This window comes from Carassius gibelio, chromosome A4 (assembly GCF_023724105.1).
Source record: "Carassius gibelio isolate Cgi1373 ecotype wild population from Czech Republic chromosome A4, carGib1.2-hapl.c, whole genome shotgun sequence".
In the NCBI taxonomy this organism is placed as follows: Eukaryota; Metazoa; Chordata; class Actinopteri; order Cypriniformes; family Cyprinidae; genus Carassius; species Carassius gibelio.
Genome location: NC_068374.1, coordinates 4,353,347 through 4,368,824, shown reverse-complemented (window position 1 = coordinate 4,368,824; position 15,478 = coordinate 4,353,347). Strand labels below are relative to the sequence as shown.

The following is a 15,478-nucleotide window of genomic DNA, read 5'->3' as shown; positions in this document are numbered from 1 at the left end:
GCATAAGGAAAAGTTTTTGGAAACGCCCTGTATAGGGTATATAATGAGATGCTACCTAGCATTCAGGAGATCTTCTCACAGAGGATCTCGGCTTTGCTTCTCTTTGAAATAAAGTCTATCTTCTGGAAACAAAACCCCGAGACTGCGTGATTCCTCAGATGCATGGCAGACAAAAATACACTACAAAGTCAGCAGGAGCAATCTAAATATAAATAAAAATTACAACAAAAAAATTGTTAGGTAATTATACTTAAATTTATTTGCACTTTTTTACATTGAAAATGATTTACTAGAAATAAGGAACAAGCAAAGCCTTGCAAAACCCAGGGAGCTGAGACTCATGGTGAGACATTGCAGTGAGTCATCAGTGTTACCTATAACTGTGCATTTAACCACCATGTGTATGTACTGTATGTGGGTAGACAAAAAAAAAGTTGTCTGTGGAAACTAAACTGAAGTCACTCTGCAGGCAAATTGAGGCAAAGCAATTTGTCATGACCAAAAAATTCAAAAGTAGGCTGAGACCAGATGCTATTCCCACAATCTTTGTACATCGTCCTGTGGTCAAAAAGAGGAGGGCCCTGCTCCACGATGCACCCCTAGACCTGTGAACATACAAGAAATGGCTGCTGATTACAGCTATGTTATTTCAGGTGATTCATATATAATATGTACAAACTCGTACTAGTTGAAGTAATGTGATATTTTCAATATTTAAAATTAGCAATACCATGTATTCTACCATGTATCAGTTTCAAAGGAAAAGAAGGAAAAAAGAACGAGGACACTCAGAGAAGGGAAAGTGACAGTGAAGAAAAAGGACATGGCTAGAGACGAGACAGGAAAAGGTGACACTGCCCAGTCAACCAGCAGCAAGTCAGTCAGCAGCCAGTCAGCATTCCAGTGAACCGTCAGCCAGTTACCTGGGTCTATTAAAAAAATTAAAGAGACAAGAAAAACAATGCAAAGGCAGCACTAAGAAAAATAAAGATCATCACTGACGCTCCATCCCAGAACAGTCCAGTGGCACCACTAATCCACCCCACCAGCACCCACAGTATGTTACTTTTATACACTAACAAGTTTAAGTATATAATACAGTATTATTATATAATATAGACAGGTAATAGTCAATGAATCACAATGACTAAAAACACTCCACCCATGTTTTTGCAAACTCAATTCACTCTAAATTTATATCAATAGGGTGTATTTTATTATTAAGGAATTTAATACGTGTAATACGGATATAGCGTTATAACCTCATTTTTACCACTCCCCGCTGTCACACGTTATATTGAACTAACGTAATAGGCTATGTAACGTTAGCTAACTTTCCCCACTCTGCAAAAAAATATATTTATACTCCTTTTTTTCTAATTCCAAACACGATGGATGAAACTGAATTAAGAGAACAGATTTTACAATTAATAGGGTGTTCGTTACTAACTTTATTCAGCTCCAATCCTAGCCTAATCTGTTAGTTATCTGATAACATCCCTTAAATCTACTCATTTAATGAGTAATAATCTACCAGAAGGTTTTAACTTACAATTTATTGTTATTTAGATGTACTGGTAATATACAATCGTATTAATTTTAACGTCTTACCTTTTAAAAGTGCGTCGCAAATGGTTTGTTCTGCTGCATCTCTACGGCGCGGCATCGGTTTGCTGCTACTTCCGGGAACTATTTAGAGGCTCCACGAGCCGCCATTGCTGTAAAAAAAGCGTTCCATTGGAGTCAATGGAGTTGTCGCAACTCTCACTCTATATGGCTCTGAGTAAGTTTAAAGAGTAATTTTTTGAGTGCATGGTGTAGATTCAGAAAAAGAATCAGATTTCAGCTGATTGTTTCCTTCACCAGTAACTATTTTAAACTCGTCTGATTGGTTATGTGATCATTACCTCAACAGAGACGTGTGTGATTCGTTGTAAAGCTCAACGTTGAGAAAAAATTAATAAAGTCATCTTGTACGCCATGCTTCAAGACGTTTAATTTATTTTCATATTTCACTTCACTTCGTATTGGATTTATTTAGATTGTGTAGGGGGCATTTTCTTACCCCCTTGTCTTGATGTGCATTTCTGATGATTTTGGAGGGAGCAGGGTAATTGTGTCTCATAATGTAGCAATTAATTTCCTCATTACCTTCACCTGGTTACTGTGTCTCTCACAAAACTAGCATTTCTCAAATATTTTCTTCTTATTGTTGCTATTATGATTTTAAAATATGCTCGCTGATAAAATTTAATAATTGAGTGTAACATAACATACATTACTACAAATTAGTAAATAATAATTTGTAGCTCACCATAGTTTGAGTAGCTTGCTTAATTGGGATTTGTTAACAGATGAATCCTAAAGTTTGTCTTGACAAACCTTTTTGTCTAGTTTTTGTTAATATTTTGTCAGATTGGTGAAGTCACTGGGCAGATTTGAGGGCTGGGACCGACAATGTGGAGTTCCAGAGCAGACAACTGGAGACACAGAGTGTGATATTCGAGGACGCTAGTGGAACAATTCGGCTGCAATTGTGGGAATCTCAAATTGGTGTGGATTTATTTGGGAAGTCTTATAAATTCAGAAAATTTGAGCACCCGGGAGTTTCATGGTGAGTTTTTTGTAGCAACCACACGTTAAACGAGTATTGAGGAGGTTAGACCTCTGTCAGGTCTTGGTGCAATTGTTCCCAGTGACGTCAGAGAGGATCCAGTTATTTCTGTGTGTGCTGAAATAACCAGAGCGGAGGTGACTGTGTCCCGTGCGTGCAGGAACTGCAGGTGTACTCAAATGGAGTTTGACCTGAATAAGTTTCATAGATGCATGAAGTACAACATGTTACAGAAGACGTGAATGTACACGGCCAGTGCCATCGCTAATGTGACTGTGCTCTGTGATTCTGGAGAACTTAATGTGTGTATTAACAATTCTGTGCTGCACAGGTATTTACTGAACTGTGACCTCACTCATCTGCTGCAGGATGCTCAAGACATGGAAGAGCATTTGATAGAATGTGGTTTTCTGAAACTCCACATTCAGAATAACAATGTGGTCGCTATGGTCAAGGAACTGGAGCAAACTGCGTCTACGTCTGAGGCATGCTCGTCTAAATCTTCTGTGTCTGGATCAGGAGTAGGGGTTCAATCTTCAACTGGCTGGCAGGAGCCGCCACTGACAGGTCATGTGACCCACCAGTGGCTGATCATGTGACCTGTCAGTAGGGATGCAACGATACTATTTTTTCAAAACCATTGCCAACTCAGTTTTATTTTTAAATTAATGTAGAATTTCTATACTATTGTGTGCTTAACCTCATCATCAGTTTTGTGTGTTAAACACAATCTACTAAATATAGACAACTTAATTTTAATGAAAAATAACAAATAAAAAGATAATCATAATCTATGACAAAAATAGTACATATTATAAACTGGGTTAGTGGATAATTCAGCAGCAAAAGTAAAAAAAAAAAAAAACATGAGGGTAAAAGATTTATACAAATATTAAACTATACTAAACATTTAGTTAAGCAACCATTACTTTGTGGACAACAAATAAAAGTTAAGTGTAGGAATAAATCTGGTAAAATGTTACACACTGCTCAATGTATTGTTGAAAAATACATTCATGTAAAACAAGTACTGACAGCATGCCTTAAGTTTTAGCAGCCAGAAATTATCGGCAGATTTGGTTTTTTGATGTGAAACCAAGCGGCAACCTCCCGCTCTCTCGAGTGAAGCCAATAAGGAAGTGACTTAAACTGCAATTCATCGACTGGCCGCTTGAGGCTGGCTGCAAAAGAGAGTGAATCCCATAGACTCCCCATGTTAAAATGCCCAACTTTACAGCAAAAAAACAAACATGTTTACCTGGTTCAAAAAAATGATTTAGGTCTGTATAGGTCTCTTTTGCCCTTCATGACAACTGTGAGGGGGGTGAATTTTTTTATAACTCATCCTTTTAAATTATATTAAGCCTTGAAATTCTGCATAATTAAGGGCGTGGCCACTTGAGTGACAGGTTGATTGACGTTGCTATCTGTTAGCCGTCATGTCACCTCAGCCGCTGAACTTGTCATCTCTGCCGTGTTTCTGCCTTTGTTTTAAACATTCTATGTTTGTTTTCATGATTATTTCTTAAAATTATCAAATAAAATGTCTTGTTATGCGGTTAATTGTATTAACAGACCGTCCAAGTCTGGGATCCATTTTTTCCGGTGAGTGATATTGTAATGTAATTTTATTTATTTATCTATTTATTCTTTATAACGGGATTTAAAACTTTACACTCCAGAATCATACAGACTGTGATTAGCTGTAACGTTATTTAACGACTGTAACGTTATTTAACGCCCGTATTTAACGACAATTTTTAAGTGTTTTCCTTACACTGAACACCATTAACTTTAGACTATGAGAAAACACTTTGACTTAAACCAAATAAAACTGTTTTAAAAGACGAAACTCAGTAAGAACATGATTAATAAATAATACTATGTACAGACAAGCACTGTTTTAATGCATTAAGCCATGTAAGTTAAGCGTTTTCCTTATAACAGTTATTTCTATGGGAGGAAACCGCCAGATGCGTGTTGCGTTCGTATTCTGGACTCATCTGCTTGTCTGTACATAAGTAGGCTATGATTTATTACTAACATGTTTTCTGAGTTTGGTCTTTGAAAAACACTGTCTAAATGCATTAAGCCAAATTAATTTTTTTAAAATATCCCAAACAGAATGAGGACCGTGATGGCCTCCACCTTTTTTAAGCCAAAATACATTTATTCTGAGCTTTTGAATACTAAAGTCATTGAATTGTTTACATGCAAAATAGTCTGTGAAAGAGGTAACTATCTATTTGTCTGTGTAAAGTTTTCCACTAGGTGATCACGACCCTCTCAGACTATACCCGTGGATGCTCAACATGAAATGACAGAACTGGACTCCTAACAAGTCTTCTCGTCTGTGCAGTGTACACTTTGAGATAGGGCTGGACGATTATGGCCTAAAATCAAAACCTCGATTAATTGAACATTTTACCTTGATTACGATTATTTTGTTTTTGTTTTGTTTTTTTGCCCTCATAGTTCACTGACAAGGTTTGTACTGTAAATATGATTGACTATCAGCAGTTATTTTATCTATGTTCATAACATTTCTTACTAAGGTTTGGGTATTGTTTGAATTTTATCGATTCCTAGTTTAGATTCCAATAAGATAAAAAATCCAATATAAAATTTTTTTAGATGTCAAACATCTTTCTTTACAAAGCCTTCTGTTGCAGCTGAATAACATGAGCAAAAATCAGCAGCCTACAAAACACTGCAAGAGGAATATTGCCTGTGATTAAAAAAATACCACAGCAAAAACAACTAGATTAATATACATTTCAAAGTGTTAAAGACAAGTAATAAGATAGGTCAGTAATAAGAAAGGAACAAACAAATAAATTAGCAATATCATAAATTACTATACTATACTTACTATATTTACATTTGGTCCCCATAATGTGATAAATTAGTAAAAAGAATAGATGATTTATTAATTATTTAATAAACTTATTTAAGTTATGTTCTAATTTTAAATGTTTATTCATGTAAATTCTGCGTGACTGTGACGTGTTTAAATGGGCGTGCGTGCTGAACATTCGAGTTTCATTCAAACACTGGAGCGGAGGGAGTTGCCATAGAAACGGAGCGCCAACACAACAACTGACAAACAGGGAATCACTGACTTTTGCTGCTGTTTTCAAAGATTTCGGTAAGTTTAGTCCCTAAAATCACACATATATTACATACAAATGTTCCTGACACTTCTCTTGCTTTTTTTCACACAGATATTACATACAAATGTTCCTGACACTTCTCTTGCTTTTTTTTTTTTTGACTCGCTTCTGTTGAATTTACTTCATAGAAATGGTTAATGTCTTCGAATCAGTCTGTTAGCATGTTACCCTTTTCAGAGGAGGTAACATTAGGCTAACTCCATAGACGGAGCTCTTTATTAAAGTTTGGGATTTTTCTGTTACATCTTTATGCGTAGATGAGAGCATTTGACAGGTCTGTGAAAGGTTTGCTGTGTTTTATTTATTTATTTTAAATGGGTGACTGGAAATAGGCTCATTTATTTTGCCTAAAGTTAAACATATAAACTGTAAGTTAACCGTTAATCGGTGACATCACTTACATCAGCGCGACAATAAACTGAATCATGTGTTTTGATCGCTCATGGTAAACAAATATTGACAAAAACTATTGATTTCAGCCTTTCAGGAGAGGAAAAAAACCTCAGCAACAGGGGAAGCTCCAAGATTTAGCAATTTCTGAAGGCAGAAGAACTGGGAAAGCTTCTTAAATTTTTAAGAAGGCTTTGACAAGTAAGCTATATTAAATAAGAAAACCTAGAAACAAATTCTGTTACGTTACGAAATAGTTTTCTTTATTTTCTTCTTTCAATTTTCCTCTCTGCTTTAGCTTGGTTCCTTGTAATAAAACTGGCATTGTACACTAAATATGGTTGTCTCTGTGACAAATTGCTTATGTTCCTAGATTCTTCAATGCTAATGGCCTGCTACACCCCAGAGTCCTGTCAGACTACATCTACAAAGAACACTGAACCATACAGTTAATAACCACAAATATACACTATTGTTCAAAATTCAGTAAGATATTTTATGATTTTGAAAAGACATCTCATGGAAAAAAATTCAAAAGAACAGCATTTATCTGAAACAAAAAAAGTCACACTCACTTTTCATAGATTTAATCCATCATTGCTGAATAAAAATGTTTTTTTTTTTCTTTTAAACTAAACTATTAAGCTGTAGTGAGTGGGCGTGGTTCATCCTGCTGCTATTGGGAGAAGCATGCACAAGCTCTCAGTCCAGTCTGTTTTTCCACCTTGCCGTTCTCTGGTGGCTTTTTATCCGATCTCTCCACGCCAGTTACATACTAATACATGCTGTTTTAAGACCACAGGATGTCATTCTTGCTCCCAGTAGTTTGTGTATGTATTGGTTGTAACTAATGGATACCTGTTCTTCAGCAGCATAGCAGTTCTAATTTGTCAAGAACTAGCATTAACATTGTCTCTGACATGACAGACTTTAAAGTGTTATTGTAGAATTTATTCATCCATAATGGTTGTCAAGTGAAATAGCAACTTGAGTGTTTTTTTTGTGTTTTTTTTTATACTTACAGGAGTCCTGTAAAACTAACTGGAATCACATTGAAGCCATCGTTTCAACATTCAGGAAAAGAAGATATAATCGTAAACAGCTACAGCAAGATTTCAATCATCCAACAGTTGTCATTTGCTTTTGATGATGGTCTGAGAGCCACTAGTGAAACCAGAACCCTAACTGAAATTGCCAGTGATGTCAGGGAGTATCAGAGGGTAACTTTTACTTTTTTTTTTTTCTTGCTGAAAAGTTTAAAGTTTTGCAGATGTTAGTTAAAGTAGAGATTATGAGGTTTATCCCTGAATTTACTGAGGTCTGTGTTAAGGAATGAGCATTTGAAACTGTTTTAATTGTCACAGGTGACCATCCAAGTCAAGATACTCTCTCTCTGCTTTAAGAAGCAGACCCTGACTCGAAGTCACAAGCAAGTAATGAGGAAGACCTATCAAGTAGCTGACAAGACTTCCAGCATGGCTTTAAGCGTGTGGGGTGATAGCCAGGTTGATGTTGGAAAGTGGTACGAGTTACAGAACGTGTCAGTCCGGCAGTTTGACATGAAGCCATGCATTTTGAGCACTTTGCAGACTGAGATCAAGGTTCTGCCTGACTTGGGTAACTGCTTTCAGAGCGATGAACATGGATGCAGTAAACACAACCACTCTTATGAATCGTTGCATTAAATGTGACAATTGTTGTCGTTTTACAAAATGCAAGTCCAATTTAAATGGCCATGTATCAATTGAGGTAAATGGAGTTCACAAGAAGATCATAATGGATGATGGCCATCTCCGTGAGGTCTTAAATTCAGAGATACAACCTGGCAACCAAAGTCTTAAGTCATGAACGGCTTAGGGTCCAAATGATGGGCTGTGTACTTGTAAAGGCAGAGTTTGTTGACGTTAGTGAAAGTACTGCTGCCTTCCCTGGTCCAAGTAACTGTGCATCCCCTGGTCCAAGTAGCTGTGCATCCCCTGGTCCAAATGCAACAATGGACAAAATTGTGTCTGATGCCGAAGCAGAAGGGCTTGATTTTCTTTTCTCTGTAGAAAAATAATTTAAGTTGTCTTTCAGGGATGTTTTTTTTTTTGGGGGGGGGGGGGGGGGGGGGTTTAAGGGGAGCTGTTGAGTTGTTTCACTATGCTTTTTAATTTTCTTCTACCCCCCCCCCCCCTTTTTTTTATGAACGTGATCTATGCTTTAAATATTGCTTTAATAAAGCCTGTTTGAGTTCCATTTCCTAAGTTTGACTTCTCTTGACTGAAGTTCACAATCACTTGTTTAACTTAAATGTAGGTTTGAAACGTTCTTTTTTTAATAAAGAGCATCTTTAACCATTGCACTTAAAGCCAAAAAAATGGTAAAGCTATTAATACTTATGCTGTTATGCCTTCAGAGACTCTGGGTTCTTATTTTTTCTTTTATTTGGTAAATTGAAGTTGGTGGCTTGTTAGCTTAACTCCATGTTTATTTGGAGTAAATGTGTCATACAGTTTTTTTTTTTTATTACCTTGGGCTGGGTGTGGGACTAATATTATTGAAGGCTCTTAAATCCTATTAATGATCCTGCTATACAGTATATCAAAAAAAGTGAAATACAGAAGGTGTTCTATTGTTACATATGATATAGATGACGCTAGTGCTGAAAAGCCTATTTTACCTTTTTTTATTTATATACTATGAAGTAAAGGGTTCCAGGGGTCAGAGGCAGCCAAAGAATACAGTATGAGAATGAGAAGGGCCACATCAGGCCCTTAAATGTGAGAGTGGAGTTCACATACAGCACAGTCACTATAATGAAGATCTGTTTTAATATAAAAAGGAACACAGAGCAAGCACTGACTTGCATACTAAACAAGGATATTCATTAAGTGTAGTGCAGAGCAAGTACAGCAGAAAGGGAGGTACATAAAAAAACAGCTAACCCAGCAAACAGGGGATGTCCCCCGGACGTTCCGAACGTCCGCTTAGGTCCGCAGTACGTCCGATTTATAACGTTCGCTGGCGGACGTTCGGGGGACGTCCGGATTTGGTCCGCTGGCGGACGTTCGGAGGACATTCGTCTGAGACAGTTTGTGAACGTCCCTGTTTCATCCCTCATCTGCCATTTCCATTCCAACACTTGAAAAAAACTTCAGTCCTTTATCTTTTATCATCAGACCTGACCAGTGTTGGGCAGTAACTAGTTACATGTAACTAAATTACATAATTTAATTGCAAAATAAATGTAGCAATCTGTTAATGTAATGTAAACTGTAATTAAATTGCAGTTAATTATTATGTTGTTAATGATTACAAAGGGAGTTACATTTGAATATTTTCACACATATTTAATATATGAGACACCAATGTTTCTGGAGTTGAAGACACAGAATATGACACATGCTTATTCCATAACTGTTTTATTTCCTATTTTGGTTTATGTAAATTATTTATTTATTTTATATTTAGATTAACTGCCTTTTTTCCAAGGCATTGTTAGATGCCAATGTTTCCTGTCATAGCTATGCAAAGATTTGATTTCAACAACAGTATCATAGCTATTAAACTATATCTTATGATTTTAAATCTGTATTCAACCTAAAAAATATTGCAAAGTAAAAAGAGCTGCTAAAGTCCTATTTTGAGGTGGTTGTCTTTACAATTAAATTATAGTCTTAATTCAAATGAAGAAGGATTCTGAAATCTGAGAGTAATCAGTGTTGAATACCACTGTAACATGAACCCTGCCTGCTTTAAATGATTCAAAATAATAAAAATTTGAAAACAATAGAAATTTAGAAAAGTAATCAAAAAGTAATCAAATTTAATCAGTTACATTACTTAAAGTCACTTGAAACAGTGACACTACATATTACATATTAAATAAGGTAATTTGTAATCTGTAAACTATAACATTTCCAAAGTAACCTTCCCAACACTGGACCTGACACCTTGCAACTCAAAGATAGTTGACAAAATCAAACTAATATAAACGCATATTGGATTTTTTATTTTTGCCTAAAACAAAATCCTTAAAAAAAAAAAAAGTGCTATATAAATAAACGTGTATTGAATAAACCGTTGGTAAGCCAACATGAAAACTTATTTAGGAAATAAATTATTTTAGTTATTGCATTTAAGACTGCTAAATACTACATGCAGATCACAAAATAAAAGAGAAAAAAGATGTGATGTTTATAGCTGGTCCGTTTTTTTTTTGTGTGAAATAAATTAACGCATAGCACATATCCATAAGGATATTAAATCAAGTAAAACACGTACAACCACAACCCAAATGGAAAATTCCAAAGACATTTATTATTGCGAAGGGTTCAAAATTTAAGCAAAGCACTGCGAACAGAAATGCATAATGACAGTTGCTCAATCAGACACATACAATGACCTCCAAACAGAAAGTACAGGAGACAACAAACAGGAAGGAAACGAGTCCATTGTTGGTAAAGAAAACAAAAATATACAGGTAAGACATACATCATCATGTAAGCTTGGACTATTAGCATATTTTACACACATTATTTGAGAAACTTTGTCAGACAGCAACATTTTTGGGGTAATAATACGTTTTATGCAGCATAGTAGATGCAAATACAATTTTCCCAACAAAATGTTATATTTGACTTAACCTTGATTAAATCCGTCATGGGAATGTGCAGGGAGACTTTAGATTTAAAAACACCGACTTGTTAGGAAATGTTTACTGAAATCATGGTGCGGTGGCTTCACTTGTTATGATGTCTTAAGCAATTAAGTTCTAGATTAGTAGTTGTAGTCATTGTGGCGTGAACATAGTCTCAGATAGATCTATATCTGTGGGAGAATGCCATACTGGACGTAGCTGCGCCGATTGTGGTGCAACAGGTGTAAATATTTAGCGTAAAGCTAGACGTTGCATAGCCCAGCATAGTACTAACACTCAGCTTCTTTACGTCTAGCTGGTGCAATCGGCCCATTAATTTTCCTTAAAATAAATATCTAAATAGAAAAGTTAGTTTCTGAGTTTCTGGATGTTCTAATGAGTGATATTGTTTCCAAAAAAAAAAAAAAAACTGTTTGGGTTTCCCAATAATATTAATAATATTTATATCACTTTTTGTCTCTTAGAAATACACATTTGATACTATGTTAGGATGCAGAGGTACATTTTTGTTCATTATCGAAATCAGATCTCTAAAAATTGTAGCAACCACAGTATATGGTTAAATTTATTCTGACCAAACAACGGCTCCCATAGTAAGATACATTGAAATCATAATAAACAGTTAAAACTACACATATTGCACATCAATATCATGGTAAAAATATAACAATATAAAACTATAAATATAAAAAAAGTTAAAGAATAAAAAACAAAATACTAAACATAACACATGAAAGTAATAAAAGATTTATTCAGGATTCAATTGTATTACAAATGTACTATATTTGTTTTTATCAAGTAATTTCTTTACTTATTTTTATAACATTTTCTCAACTAAAAATATCTTTAAATCTCTGCATGTTTGATCCTCCTCCTTTGTAGCCCAAACCAATATGCTATTAAAAAGTCAAGAAAGGGATTCAAAATCCAAGTTTTAAGATTATAAGATTTCAGGTAAAACTTAGTTTTTTTTTATTTGTTTACCTAAAACTTCATCCATCCTCCAGGAAGTGAACATTAGAACACCAGGCACTGAAACACAGAAAAATATTAGACCGCAATTAGCATCAATTGTTAGTTTGTTTGTGAATGCTTTAAGTTTTACCATGTAAAGTTGGATTTATGTATGTGTATGTATGCATTTTATTGAAAATGACCCTAAATACCGCATTAGTGAGGTCACTTAAAACAACCTACAGCAACAAAGAAAAAAATTCTTGAAAACATCACGCATCGCTGAGTCATATGGAAGTAAATACAGAGAATATTAAAGTAAGCGATTATGCATTTATTTATAGTAGAGGTCACCAAACTTGGTCCTAGAGGGCTGGTGCCTTGCCGAGTTTAGCTCCAACCCTAATTAAACACACCTGAACTAGCTAATCAAAGTCTTTGCTTGGGTATACGAAAACATTCAGGCAGGTGAGTTGAGGCAAGTAGGAGCTAAACTCTGAAGAACACCTGTCCTCCAGGACGGAATGTGGAGACCTCTGATTTATAGTGTCAGCTGCCAGCACAGGCAACATGAAAAATGAAGACAAAAGACAAAACTTGGCCACTGCAATATATTGATCTTGTTCTCTTCCAATCATTTCTTGACCCCTTTTGCTGTATGTTACTAGTTGTTATCTAACAACCCACAACACACATCAAAAGTGGTCCAAGCCAGAGTCCAGTCCTGAATCCAATTGAAAGTGTGAAGAGAACTGAAGACCAGACTGATGGAAAGGAAGCCATCCAACATCAAGGATCTTTGCAGAGGAGTGGTCTAAAATCCCAGTGGAAACATGCAATATAACTGCTGTGACAAAAAATAAGACTTATATATTTTTTTTTTTGAGAAAGAGTGTGAATAGCTGTGAACATCGTTTGTCAATGAAAACAAAAAACTCTGACAAAATCTTTGTAAAAAAAAAGTACTTTTGTCACCTTTTTGTTTCATTGCCAGCAAGATGACACCCATCTGTCAGATAAAAATTCACAATTAAAAATTTGGCAATCAAGCATGGTATGAGTGGCTGTTTAAGATACAAATAATTAAAAATTATTATTATTATTATTATTATTTGTAGAATATATTTAACAGCAAGTTTGATAAAGACAATACAGAAAAGGTAAGAAGAATTATTTGAGAAAAGCACGTTACTGCAATTGCCAGTGAATCAGAGTAACTAACATCACAGGGTCACATTATTTCTGATTTTTGTGAAATTGGCCAATTAGATATTTAGACTCACATATTAGTATGGTGGCCCAAAATCCTCTATTGTTTTGATGGGTTTCAGCATCTGTCTTTTCACAAACAGGATGTTTCATAGTCAATCTGAGAATCTGAAATAACAGAGAACACATTTATAGAAAAAAATTTTATTCTGTTTAGCTAAACATCACAATTAAGAATCAGCCAAACCAAAATCATGTTCTAACTTAAAATTATGACATGTCATGGTTATGTACCTAAATAAAACTTAATTTTGTTTATTATTTAATATGAAGAAAGGAAACAAGGTGTTTTGTAAAATAAAAAATAATAATAATTAAAGCTGCAAGCAGCGATGAACGGGCCCTCGCACCCGGGCTCACCAGCAGCGAGTGGCTTTAGTTAATAGGTGAACGGTGAGAAATATGCGTTTAAACTCATAAATATAAGTAGAATATATCAATGTTTATTCCAAATATGTGCCAATCTTCCTGTTGCCAGTAGGTGGCGCTATCATTATAGTGGAATATTGGCCTTCAGATGTGTTCAGGGCAGGACTTTTGTCGAACATGTGAGGTTTGGGGAGGATTGGACATTTTATGCTTGAGTTACAACAACATCCTATTTCATGGCGAAACATCGAAATTTGTCAGGCCGCCATGGACACGCCCTTTAACGAAACCTCAAGATCTTCGCAATCTAAGATCGCAAAAGGGTTTAGATTACACTGACCAAGTTTGGTGTTGATCTGAATAAATCTCTAGGAGGAGTTCGTTAAAGTCCAACCCCTGTAAATGGCCAAAACAACACTAATTTTGCAGAGAAAATTCTAAATAACTGACTTCCTGTTGGGATTCGGATTTCGTACCAAGAGATTTTTTCGTAGATATTGGTGTGTTACATGTGTGTACCGATTTTTGTACATGTACATGAAACATAGCTCGACGCGCACTCCGTTTAAAGTGTATACGCACTCTGTTGAAAGTGTATAGGTGGCGCTATCGAGCCATTTTGCCACACTCGATGAAATATTCGCCTTCAGATCTGTTTAGGCCAGGACCCTTATCACACAAGTGAAGTTTGGGCCAGATCGGACATTTTATGCCTGAGTTATAACATCTTTTATCCCCATGGCGAGACATCGAACTTCATCACAGCGCCATGGACACACCTTTTAACAAAAACTCAAGATCTTCACAACTAAACATCACACAGGTCTTTAGATTAGACTGACCACAAAAAAGACATTGATGTCATAAAATTTCTAGGAGTAGTTTGTCGCAGTGTAAAATATGTAACTTCCTGTTGCCAATAGGTGGCGCTATGACTATAACTGAATATTGGCATGTAGATCTGTTCAGGTCAAGAGTCTTATCCAACATGTGAAGTTTGGGGCAGATTGGACATTGTATGTCTGAGTTACAGCAACTTCCTTTTTCATGGCGAAACATCGAAATTTGTCAGGCCGCCATGGACCCGCCCTTTAACGAAACCTCAAGTCCTTCGCAATTTATTATCGCAAAGGGCTTTAGATTACACTGACCAAGTTTGGTGTTGATCTGAATAAATCTCTAGGAGGAGTTCGTTAAAGTACAACCCCTGAAAATGGCAAAAACAACACCAATTTTGAAGGGAAAATTAAAAATAACCGACTTCCTGTTGGGATCCGGATATCGTACCAAGAGACTTTTTTGTAGGTATTGGAGTGTTACATGTGTGTACCAATTTTTGTACATGTACGTGAAACATAGCTCGAGGCGCACTTCGTTGAAAGTGTATAGGTGGCGCTATAGAGCCATTCTGCCACACCCGGTGGAATATTGGCCTGCAGATCTGTTCAGTCCAGGACTCTTATAACACATTTGAAGTTTGGGGAAGATCGGACATTTTATGCATGAGCTATAACATCTTTTATTCCCATGGCGAGACATTGAACTTCGTCGCGGCGCCATGAACAAGCCTTTTAACGAAAACTCAAGATCTTCACAACTGAACATCGCACAGGCCTTTAGATTAGACTGACCACAAAAAAGACATTGATGTCATAAAATTTCTAGGAGTAGTTCGTCGCAGCGTAAAATATGTCACTTCCTGTTGCCAATAGGTGGCGCTATGACTATAACTGAATATGGGCATGTCAATCTGTTCAGGTTCGGAGTCTCATCAAACATGTGAAGTTTGGGGCAGATTGGACATTGTATGTGTGAGTTATAGCAACTTCATTTTTCATGGCGAATCATCGAAATTCGCCAGGCCGCCACGGACACGCCCTTCAACGAAAACTCAAGATCTTCGCAATTTAACATCGCAAAGGCCTTTAGATTAGGCATACCAAATTTGGTGTTGATTTGAAGAACTCTCTAGGAGGAGTTCGTTAAAATACAACACATGGAAATGACCAAAATTACACAAAATATGCTCATAATATTAAAAATAACCGACTTCCTGTTGGGTTTAGA

General features: G+C 36.0%; 2 long non-coding RNA genes across 2 annotated transcripts; both read right to left on the bottom strand.

Moving 5' to 3' along the window:
- Positions 1-233: 233 nt before the first annotated feature.
- On the bottom strand, positions 234-1,777 carry LOC127968636 (uncharacterized). Its single transcript, XR_008156035.1, has 2 exons — positions 1,612-1,777; positions 234-929 (listed from the first exon to the last, which is right to left on the bottom strand). It is a non-coding gene; the product is annotated as an uncharacterized LOC127968636 (long non-coding RNA).
- An 8,682-nt stretch (positions 1,778-10,459) lies between these two features.
- On the bottom strand, positions 10,460-13,207 carry LOC127968535 (uncharacterized). Its single transcript, XR_008155997.1, has 4 exons — positions 13,057-13,207; positions 12,749-12,782; positions 11,804-11,851; positions 10,460-11,715 (listed from the first exon to the last, which is right to left on the bottom strand). It is a non-coding gene; the product is annotated as an uncharacterized LOC127968535 (long non-coding RNA).
- Positions 13,208-15,478: the final 2,271 nt, after the last annotated feature.